Source organism: Carlito syrichta, unplaced genomic scaffold (genome assembly GCF_000164805.1).
Source record: "Carlito syrichta isolate Samal-C Ts95f unplaced genomic scaffold, Tarsius_syrichta-2.0.1 Scaffold309602, whole genome shotgun sequence".
Taxonomy (NCBI): domain Eukaryota; kingdom Metazoa; phylum Chordata; class Mammalia; order Primates; family Tarsiidae; genus Carlito; species Carlito syrichta.
Window position 1 is genome coordinate 1 of NW_007253698.1, and position 11,696 is coordinate 11,696.

Consider the following 11,696-nt stretch of genomic DNA (forward strand, 5'->3'; position numbering starts at 1 on the left):
CTAGCAACCGGATTCAGCAATACATTTCAAAAATCATCCATCATGACCAAGTAGGCTTCATTCCTGGCATGCAAGGCTGGTTCAATATTCGTAAAACCATAAATGTAATTAAATACATCAACAGATGTCAAAACAAAAACCACATGATCATATCACTAGATGCAGAAAAAGCTTTTGATAAAATCCAGCACCCCTTCTTGATAAAAACCCTTGAACATCTAGGCATACGGGGAACATACCTCAAAATAGTAAAAGCCATCTACGAGAAACCCACAGCCAGCATACTCCTAAATGGACAAAAATTGGAACCAATTCCCCTGAAAACTGGAACTAGACAAGGATGCCCACTCTCTCCCCTCCTGTTCAACATAGTATTGGAAGTCCTGGCTAAAGCAATCAGAGAAGAGGAGGCAATCAGAGGTATTCAAATAGGAAAAGAGGAAGTCAAGTTATCTCTCTATGCAGATGATATGATGGTGTACCTTGAAAACCCAAGAGAATCTGTCAAAGGCCTCCTTACATTGATAAAAGCCTTTGGCAAAGTCTCAGGATACAAAATAAATGTACAAAAGACAATCGCATTTCTCTACACCAATAATAAACAAACAGAAACCCAAATAAAAAACACAGTTCCATTCACAATAGCCACAAAAAAAATGAAATACCTTGGCATCTTCCTAACCAGAGACGTGAAAGACCTTTACAATGAAAATTACAAAACACTGCTCAAAGAAATCAAAGCTGACATGAACAAGTGGAAAAATATCCCATGCTCATGGATCGGAAGAATCAACATTGTGAAGATGTCCATCTTACCTAAGGCAATCTACAAATTCAATGCAATACCCATTAAATTACCAACAACATTCATCTCAGACCTAGAAAAAACAACACAGGAATTCATATGGAAACACAAACGTCCAAGAATAGCCAGAACAATCCTCAGCAAAAAAAACAAAGCAGGTGGTATCACAATACCAGACTTCAAACTTTACTATAAAGCTACAATCATCAAAACAGCTTGGTATTGGTACAGGAACAGGCATATAGATCAATGGAACAGAATCGAGATTCCAGAAGCAAAACCTCAATCCTCAACCAACTCATCTTCACAAAGCCCCCACCACCTACCAATGGGGAGAGGAGAACCTATTCAGTAAATGGTGCTGGGAAAATTGGCTGACCACATGCAGAAGATTGAAACAGGACCCCTATCTATCCCCATGCACAAAGGTTAACTCCAAAGGGATCAGAGACCTAAATGTAAAACCCCAAGCCATAAGAACCTTAGAAAAGGAAGGAAATATTCTCATGGAAATCGGAACTGGCATCCAATTCCTGTACAAAACCCAAAACCCACAGGACTTAAGGGAGAAGATAGACAAATGGGACCTTATTAAACTGACAAGCTTCTGCAAAGCCAAAGAAACCATCAAGAGAGCAGGGAGACAGCCTACAGACTGGGAAAAAGTATTTGCCAACTCTAGGTCTGACAAAGGCTTAACATCCTGGATCTACAAGGAACTGAAACGTACTGAAAAGAAGAAAACAAACAACCCCATTATAAAATGGGCAAAAGACATGAACAGACACTTCACAAAAGAAGACATTCGAGCAGCCAACAAACACATGAAGAAATGCTCAACCTCACTAATCATCAGGGAGATGCAAATCAAAACCACACTGAGATACCACCTAACTCCAGTCAGAATGGCAATTATCAACAACTCAAAAAATAACAGCTGCTGGAGAGGGTGTGGTGAAAAGGGAACACTTCTACACTGTTGGTGGGAGTGTAAACTAGTGCAACCTCTGTGGAAAGCAGTGTGGCGATTCCTAAAAGCTCTAAAAATTGACCTTCCATATGACCCTGCAATCCCCCTACTGGGAATATACCCTGAAGAACACAAATCACTCTATAAAAAAGATACCTGCACACGTATGTTTATCGCAGCATTGTTCACAATAGCAAGAACCTGGAAACAACCATGCTGCCCATCAAAAGAGGACTGGATTAAAAAAATGTGGTACATATACACGATGGAATACTACGCAGCCATAAAAAAGAACAAAATCATGAATTTCGCTGCAACCTGGATGGAACTAGAGTCTATAATACTGAGTGACCTCTCACAAAAACAAAAATCCGAATATCACATGTTCTCACTCATATAATGGACCTTGAACATCCCAATGCAATACTATGAGAAAATGACGGATGGTACTGGGAAACTATGGGGGGGAGGAGGATGGGATTAACAGTAGCAAATATCTGTCTGGGGATGGGAAAACACCTCTTATCAACAGGGTGCCTGAATGAAACATAATTGTACACCTAACCCTTAACTGTACCCCACAAAACCATAATAAATAATACTAAAAAAAAGATACCTTGCAACTTTCAAGTATGTTTTTTCTTTGTTCAGATTTATTAAGGTTATGAGGCATTACTTAAAGAAACTCAAAAACTTACACACTTGTGAATGCTTTAATTTTGAATGATAGCACATATATTCCTGAGAAACAGATAATTATTTTACAAGACCCAACCTCTTAAAAAGATAAAAACAGCTTTTATTTTTGTAGGAAGATACTTTCTTAATAAACCAAAAGAGACCAAGCATGTCCCTGGCATATAGTTAGTGCTCCATTAATAACCTCTTTCCTGACAGCCACTTACTCATTCAGTAGAACACATATTCACAAACTCACATACTCAATAGTCTAATAGTCTCTACATAGAAGTAGAACATAATAAGTACAAATCTACATATCTTAAAGTAAGAACAAAAAACTAGTGAGCTATGTGTAGATTGAACAAGAGATCAGTTTTGTGTAGTGCTTGGAATAGGTACCTACATTCAATCTAGTTCAGTGCATTTTGCTTTGAGTGTGTATGATATGCCAAACACTGTGAAAAGATGACATGTTTTCAGTAATAGCAAAGATGCTTCACCTCTAGATGAAGGCATTTTATTCCAACAATACGGAACATTGTGCCAGTTAAAGTAATTCATCATGAAGGACTATAAACACTTGAAGTAATTACATAAATGATCCCCTAATCTCTATTAGCAATTATGGGGTGGCAGGGCAGTGGCCAGAGCTTTGTCTACAAAGATTTATGATGCTGCATTTCATTTTTTCCTTAATAAAAATTCACAAAAAGCCAGGCTCAGTGGCTCAGCCTGCAATCCGCTCCTTTGGGAGGCTGAGGTGAGTGGATTGACTGAGCCTGCGGGTTCGAGACCCGCCTAGGCAGCGAGACCTCATCTCTACAATAAATCAAAAAATTAGCCGGGTGTGGTAGCGAGTGCCTGTAATTCCGGCTACTTGGAAGGCTGAAGTGGAAGGATCTCCGGAGCCCAGCAGGTCGAGGCTGCCATGGTCGGGAGTGGCCACTGCACTCCAGTCTGGGCAACAGAGTGAGACTCCAACTCAAAAAAAAAAAAAAAATTCACAAAAGTGTGTCATTGAGACTAGGTGTTCCTACTGACACTTAACAAATTTGAATTTTAAATCTTTATTTATACATATCTGAGTTTTTGGTTTATTTGTAGATCTTACATATCAAGGTTGTTTTTGGAATTCTCACACCAGAGGGGTGGCCAAGCCATCATTAGAACTTCATTTTCCATTCTTGATAATACTCATTTAAAATGTTTGGCCAAACACAGTGGCTCATGCCAGTAATCCCAGCACTTTGGGAGGCCAAGGCAGAAGCATTTCTTGAGCTCAGGAGTTCGAGACCAGCCAAGGCAACATAGTGAGACCTCATCTCTACCAAAAAAAAAAAAATTAAATTAAATAGTCGCTTGTGGCTGTTTGCTCTTGGCTACTCAGAAAGCTGAGACAGAATGATTTTTCTGAACCCAGGAGGTAAAGGCTGCGGTGAGCCATGATCGTGCCACAGCACTCCAGTTTCAGAAAGAGTGAGAACCTGACTTAAAAATAAAAACGTTCACTCCTCTTCCATCTCCTTACCAGTTAGAAGGTGAGGCTATAAAGAAATGCATCTTTTTATCCTACATCACTGAGACAATAATTTTAATTTTCCCACTGAATTATGGTTCTCCATGGTTTGTCTAAACTCTTTTACTCTTAGTACATTATTTATGAGCTGAATGGCTTTTTGTGAATTGGCCTGGGAAACTAAGCATCATTACAGAGTATTGTTTAAAGTCCACATGAGGAATTTGGAAAATGACTTTAACAATTCATTCCATTCTTCAGTTTGCAGTCCCATTTGTGTTTGCAGAAAATATCTCAGTCAGGAAATGAAAAGACAGCACCCTGCAGAGGTATTTTCATTTTTTGTCAGAAAAGCAGGACCTCCATTCAAAATTATAACTCTGTAATATTAATTGCTTATCTATTATCTACCTGACAATTCACCCGGCTGATACAGTAGGCGAAGTATCCTCAGTGTTAAAGGTATCTTGCAGGCACATTTTAAGTTAAAATTTACCTTGCCATCTCTTCTGAGTTAACACCCTAGTTCCAGCAGGGGGAAAAATGCTGACCATTTGTAATACTGACAATTTTCTTGGTAACACACTTATTTGTGCAGAAATGTATACCCACACTGAAGCGAAAATTGATTCCAGACACCTTCAATTTCACAATATTTAGTATTTTCTGAGATTTACTTATACCCAATGAATAAACCAAACTGGGTATAAATAACCCATGTATTTCTGCCTCTATTAATGACAAAATAATTACTGTAGCTCCATTCTAGTGGCATTGATCATATTGCCAGAACAAAATTAATAGGTCATTGACTCAGCAAGGTATCTTCTAAACTTAACTCCACAACTGTGAAAGAACTAGTTGTCTTCTAGGACACGAGAAATGACTGGTAGACAAAATTTCCAAGATGGATGTAAAATCAAATCTTAATCATGGCCCATAGATCCACATCTAACTAAAAATGTCCTTTCTGTTCTCTCATTCTTCTTTGCCTGTGTGCCTTAGCCTCTATGTGTCCCCCCACACTTCTCCTCTACTAACAACTCATGACAGCCCTGCAAAAGACAACATATTTCATTATGAGTGGGGCTTTCTCTCCTAGGCACCATCTCTGACCCTTCTGATAAGTGCTCTTTAGATGGTTGCACTACAGTGCAGTAGTTTAGCAGAAAAGAGTTTCTAAAACGATGGAAAAATGAGGTTGAAGTATAACCCTCAATATTCAATTCCCAACTCTCTCAACTTGTTTTATTAAAAAAATAATAATTAGCACACTTTTTGTGCTACCTTCCATTAGTTACTTCTACATCAAACATGAAGAGTCTATCCAAAGCTCACAGTTGCCTTATGACTTTATTTTCCAGGTCAGCTGTAAAAGTGAGAAAACCTAAGCTATTGTGTCCCAAGGACATGAAATCGGGGGTTTTCAAATGTCACCTCTGCCTTCTAATGACAGTGAAGCAGTGAAGTTCTCTTTTAGAAGAGCTCTAACTTGTTCCATTACTTCAGTGGTGCCCTTGACTCAAGCCTTCCCCAAATATCAGAGAACTGTTCCTATAAGGTCAATCAGAAGATCATCAGCATGAAGTCCAGAGTGAGAGAACACAGTGGAATCTTTGCCAACCCACTGGATAGATCAGTTCAAAAGACTTTAGAAACAAAATCACCCACTGGTAATGGAATCCAGACCAATGGAAACACTATGCAGGATTGATTTTCATGAAATTGTATGTTATTTTATCTCATAAGGCACATTCATTTTCAACTTACAAAATTCTCTTTAAGCATAAACAAAAGGGACGAAGCAAAAATAAATTTATTTGTGTTACCTTCTTCTGATCTTCTAGCTTGTGACTCACTGGATTCTTCCCATGTCTGTTCATTTCTGAAGATAAATCCATCACATTAGGTTCTTGCCCTTCAAAATGGAATCTCTTCAAAAAAGCGCCAAACTAATCCAAGATGCAATCACTAGGAAAACACTGGCCCGCCACATTTCCCATCACACATCGTCACCAAACTTCATCAGCTCCAAGGAATGATTAAAAAATCCATTGATTGAATGGAAAAAATAAAGTTTGCAATGTGCTCCCAGGACCTTCCAAATCAGCATATCGTTTTTAAATGCTGACTTCTCAAGTCATCCAGGAATTTTTACTTCAACTGCTATCTTTTTTGTTCTCCACAGTTTTCCATTTTAATAAAAATTTACAGATTGCCTATAAACCTGTAATAAAAAATAAGCAAATGGTTAATTCCCTCTCATCAGTTTTAGTACAATTAATAAAATACATTCTTATCTGAAATTTTCAATTCAGAAAAGTATTTTAGGCATGAATGATATTTGGCTCAAAAATAATAGCAGGTGAAAGGCATTATTCTTCACTCATCGGCTTTTGAAAATACCAATTATACACCTAAAGCAAAACAGATTATTAAAACCAGGAATCTGTAACACAATGAAGCTAAAAAGCAACAAGGACTACACACAAATCATCAAACATGTATATACACCACTATTCAACTCATTCATTTCAGCATCATTAGGACAAAAGGATTTTAGAAGAAAGGCCCAGTATCACCAGATACTATGATAGATGACCAGATACTATGATAGATATGCTGATACTTTTCATAAGCAACTTTATTTAAACTTCAAAATGAATCTGTAAATGGTTACCACTCCATCTTAAGATGAGAAAAGTAAGGTTGGAAGAGTAAGTAAATTTTTACAAATCTAGTAAGTAATGGAACTTGGATTAGAATTCATATCTTTTTGGTTTCAAAACCCACTCTTGGTCCTAGAATCACTCTTCATAACTCATTGTACATATTTTGCCCATGAGGATATCATCAATACATTTGTCAAGTGCCCTGCTGCACTACAGATACACGATGCATGAGACTTCTTAAATGGCTTCCAAATCCAGCTAGAGAATGGAATCATATTTTTAAACATATAAATATCTGGAACATACATCCTACTTTGCTAATTTCAAAGCTACAGAGTCGTGCTCAGACATCTGTATTCTCTTCATCTCTTCTAGATACTTGTGATACAAGAAAACCACTGAGGAGTTGAAATCGCCCCTAATACAGGTCGTCCCCCCAACTTATCTTTACATTAGATGTACCTGGGAAGCTTCCAAAACTACTGAGTGTGTCCCAGCCCCAGAGATTGTGCTTTGGAACTACCTTCTGCCCCAATATATAAATTCCCAGTATAATTGACCAACAACTGCCTGAGTATATTCAACAGGAAGAAACGTATTATCTGTGAGGCGGCTCTTCCCATATTGTGGCAGTTCGAGTCTTAGATAGTCCTTCCTAATTTGGAGACAAAATCTGAATTCCTATACTTCTGCCCATTTGTAATTATTCATAATCTTTGTAGACAACATACACAAAATATGTTTAATGTCTCTCCTGTATGACAGTTCTTCAAGTACTACCTTAGCCAGGTTAACCATCCTTAGCACTTTCAATAATCCCTTACCTCCCTGGTTACTTCCTCCAGAAGAGGTCACACTTTATACATGGCCCATAACCTGTGCTATCCAGAACCAAGCACAAGAGTTGAGCACAACTTTCTTCCTTAAAGAACTCACCTCCAGTTACCACAACACATGACAGGCCTAGAATAAAATGAATGATAAAGTAGACTGATGTTCTGTGAAAAATCAGCTTCTTAACTGCCCTTTCCACCTCTCCATACATTGTTTCCTGCCTGACATCCTTGTACCAACCCCTGCTCCTCCTTCAACTTCTCTGCTCTGCCATGTAGATATTTTAGTTTGTGTACTATTATACATGCTCCCAGCTCAAGAAACAACATGGACAAGGGCCAGAGCATAAGAAAGAACATGGCTCATTTGATCAATTGAAAGAAATACAATGAGGAGCCACTGAAAAATTTTAAGAAGGCATGAAACATAACAGGGCTTGTGATTTCAAAAGTTCATCTTAACTACAACATGGAAAATGTATATGAGGGAGCCAAATTTGTGGCAGAGAAACCTTGCAGGCAGTGTTAAGCCATTCAAGAAAATAGTGATACATCCTGTAAATTGTGGTGACAGGATTGGTCATTGATATTGATGAGTGTAAGTGTGTGGTTTAAGGGTACAGGAGCATATAAATGATGTTATCATTACATAATATAACAGACTTATGAGAGAAGCACTTTGGACAGGAGAAGATGAAAAGACTCTGTAAAACAAAAAATACTTGCTAAAATACAGAAAATTACAAGCTAATCGCACTGATTGACACAGATGCAAAATCCTAAATGAACATTGGCAAAACAAATCAAGCAAATGTATAAAATGAACCATACATCAATACCAAGTTGATATTATCCTAGGAATAAAGGGTTGATTTAAAATCTGAAAATATATAAGTATAACCCACCCCATTAACAAAATTGTAAAAATGATACATTAATCTCTACTGGTACAGAAATATAATTTGATGATTAAACATTGACGCATGACTAAAAATTCATCTTGGCAAATGAGGAATAGAATGGAATGTTTATAATCTTCCTTTATCTGATAAAGTACATGTATATGTACAAAAAAAAACTGCAGCAAACATTATACATATTGGTGAAAAGTTTAACTTTCTATATGATCAAGAACACATGAATGCCAGCTAACATGACTTCTATTCAACACTATAAAGTCTAACCATGAGGTAAGACAAGAAAATATGAGGCAGTTTGGAGAAGGAAAGGAGGGAAATGGGGAAGCAGGCAAGCAGTATAAGTTTTGGAAAGGAAGAAATAAAACTGTTATTACTTGCAAATGTTATGATGATGTATACAGAAACTATTAAAGAATCAAGAGATAAGTTACTAGGATCAATAAGTGAGTTTAGTGGGTTTTGTGGATACAAAGTCAATATATAAAAATCCTTTATACTTTAACCAGCAACAAATATTTAGAAAATAAAACTTTAAAAAGATACTATTTACAATAGCATTAAAAATATCAAATATGCTGGAATAAATCTCACAAGAGATGATAAAAACTTTATGATGAAGACATAAAATGACATCAAAAAATAAAGATTTAAATGGAGAACTGAGCCATATTCATAAATTATAAGACTCAATACTGTAGAAATGACAACTCATACCTAAAATATTTATAGATTCAGTGCGATACCAATTAAAATCCCCAGTTTTCTCTTTATAACTTGAGAAGATGCTTTTTAAATGTATATGGAAATTCAAAAGACCAAGAAAATCCAAGACATGATGAAGTATAAACTATTTTTTTACACCACATGTAAGGATATACTTTAACAGTAAGAAAAATGGCATACAGCTAGTATAAAAAAGATCAACCAATAAAACATAGAAATCTTCAAATTCGACCTACTTGATTTATTATAAATAGGAAAACAGGGACTTCCGGCAAGATGGCGATAGGGCAACCTGGTCTGTGAAATCCTCTGCAAAGGAGAAATGCAGTGGGTCTCTGGCTCTATCCCCGGGGGTTGCAGACCCCAACATTGCAACCTGCTCTTCATACGGAGCTCGGCTGTTGCCACCGCTGGGGCATCGCAGCAGTCTGGACAGCCACTGCAGTGCAGACACAGCACCAGCCGCCACCGCCACCGCCACGGCATCCATGGTGGCCATAGCACATCGCACCACCCGGGCTGGAGGCGACCCACGACTTCAGTCCTTGAAGCCCCTGCAGGCAAGATCTGCTGGGATCGCTGTCACCTCTCCTGCGACTGAGACATCCTGCCCGCTGTGAGTCTCCTGCCGTGTGCCTTGAGGCAGGCTTCCATCTCCAGCCACTGCTGGGTTCCTGTCCGGCCCCACCCCCTCTGGGACGAGAAGTGAAATAGCATCACCTGCTGGCGAGTCAAGGTAACAACACCAAAACGGGAGAAACAAGCTTGAAAAAGACATAGGCCAGAGTGGTGAACGGAGGGTGATATGAACTGTCCTTCACAGCAGACCAGGGGCAACTGACCCTAACTGCAAATTAATTTACCAGCTTGAAAAGAAAGCTAGAAATCAGAACTGAAAGGACATTGGACTTAAACGAAAAGTCTTAGAGTGTGCTTGATTGATTCTGTTAGTTTAATGACTTAATTCTATTCCTACTGTATTGTTCCTTTTTTTTTCCTCTTCCTTTTCTTCTCCTTTCTTCTTTCTGTAAACCATATCTTTGTATAGAGGAACAGCACACCAATAAGGTGGTTGGTTAGCTTATATGTTAGCATCATTATATACTTTATTTTTTATATTTGTATGGGAGTCGGTTCATTGTAGCTGTGGTCTATTGTTTTTATGTTTCAGTATAGGTCTCTCTCTCCATTTGTTGGCACACTCGTTTGTTTCCCCCTTTACTCCTCTATCTCTCCACCCCCCTTTCAACCCACTGTCTGCTCCATTCTCTTCCCTCTACTAACCACATTTTATTTCAGGGAGTAAATCTACAGCCCCACTGCATGGACAGATTCCAAGGCAGTGCGAAATGGGTTGCAGATTATCCATACACCTGTCAGCGAATACCAGGAACTGCAGATAGATTTTGAATCACAGCTCCCCCCTTAAGTAAATCACAAAACTGCAAAAAGGACCACCCCCAACCTACAGTGCAACTCCATTATTGAACAAAGTAAGAAGGCATACATAAAGAATAGGAGATTGAACAAACAGAAGTAAAACTAATCCTTCTACCCCTGAATAACAGAATTAAAGAAGACAGTGACATGGAGGGAAGGAAAAAGTAGAGAGGGGAAAAAATCGCACAAATGAAGAAAAACCAAAAGAAGAATATAGGTCTCACACAGACCCCTGGGAGATCAGACACTGAGAAAACAGATTCTGGAACACAAACAATGAAGAGGCACCAGAATGACTGGTCACATGCAACAAACCCAGACATCAAGACATTAATGGAGACAATTTTAAAAATTGAGGACAGACAAGAGGAAAATAGGAAGGAGCTGATGTCAGAAATAACAGCAGTAAAGAATACTGTGATGGAAATAAATAACAAACTAATAAGCACGGAAAGCAGAATTAGCCAAGCAGAAGAAAGAATCTCAGAGCTCAAAGATCAAAACATAGAACTAACCCAAACTGTCAAAAGCATAGAAAAGCTCAAAAAGACAGAACAAAACCTGCAAGAGATGAATGATCACTTCAAGAGACCAAATCTAAGAGTAATTGAGCTTCCTGAGGCAGAGAGAGAAACAGAAGCCACACTGGAACAAACATTTCATGAAATCATTCAAGAAAACTTCCCTCATCTCATCAAGGATAAAAAAATTCAAACCCCTGCAAGACAACAAATGAGAAGACCAACTCCAGACACATAATAATTTGCCTAAACAAAGTATAAAAGAAAATTCTTTAAAAGAAAAAATACTAAAGGCAGCAAGAGAAAAAAGCCAGACTACCTACCAGGAAAGACCAATTAGAACAGCAGCAGATTTATTCATAGAAACACTTCAGGCTAGGAGAGCCTGAAGTCCTATCCTCAAAGTTCTAAAAGATAAGCAATTTCAACCAAGAATAACTTACCCAGCCAAGCTAAGCTTCATTAGTGAGGCAGAATTGAAATCTTTTCCAGATATCCAATCCCTAAGAGCCTATGCTGTCACCAGACCACCTCTAAAAGAAACACTTAAGAAAGTACTGAACACAGAAGAAAAAGAAAAAAGAACAACAACATTCTTCACAAGAGTACAGACAA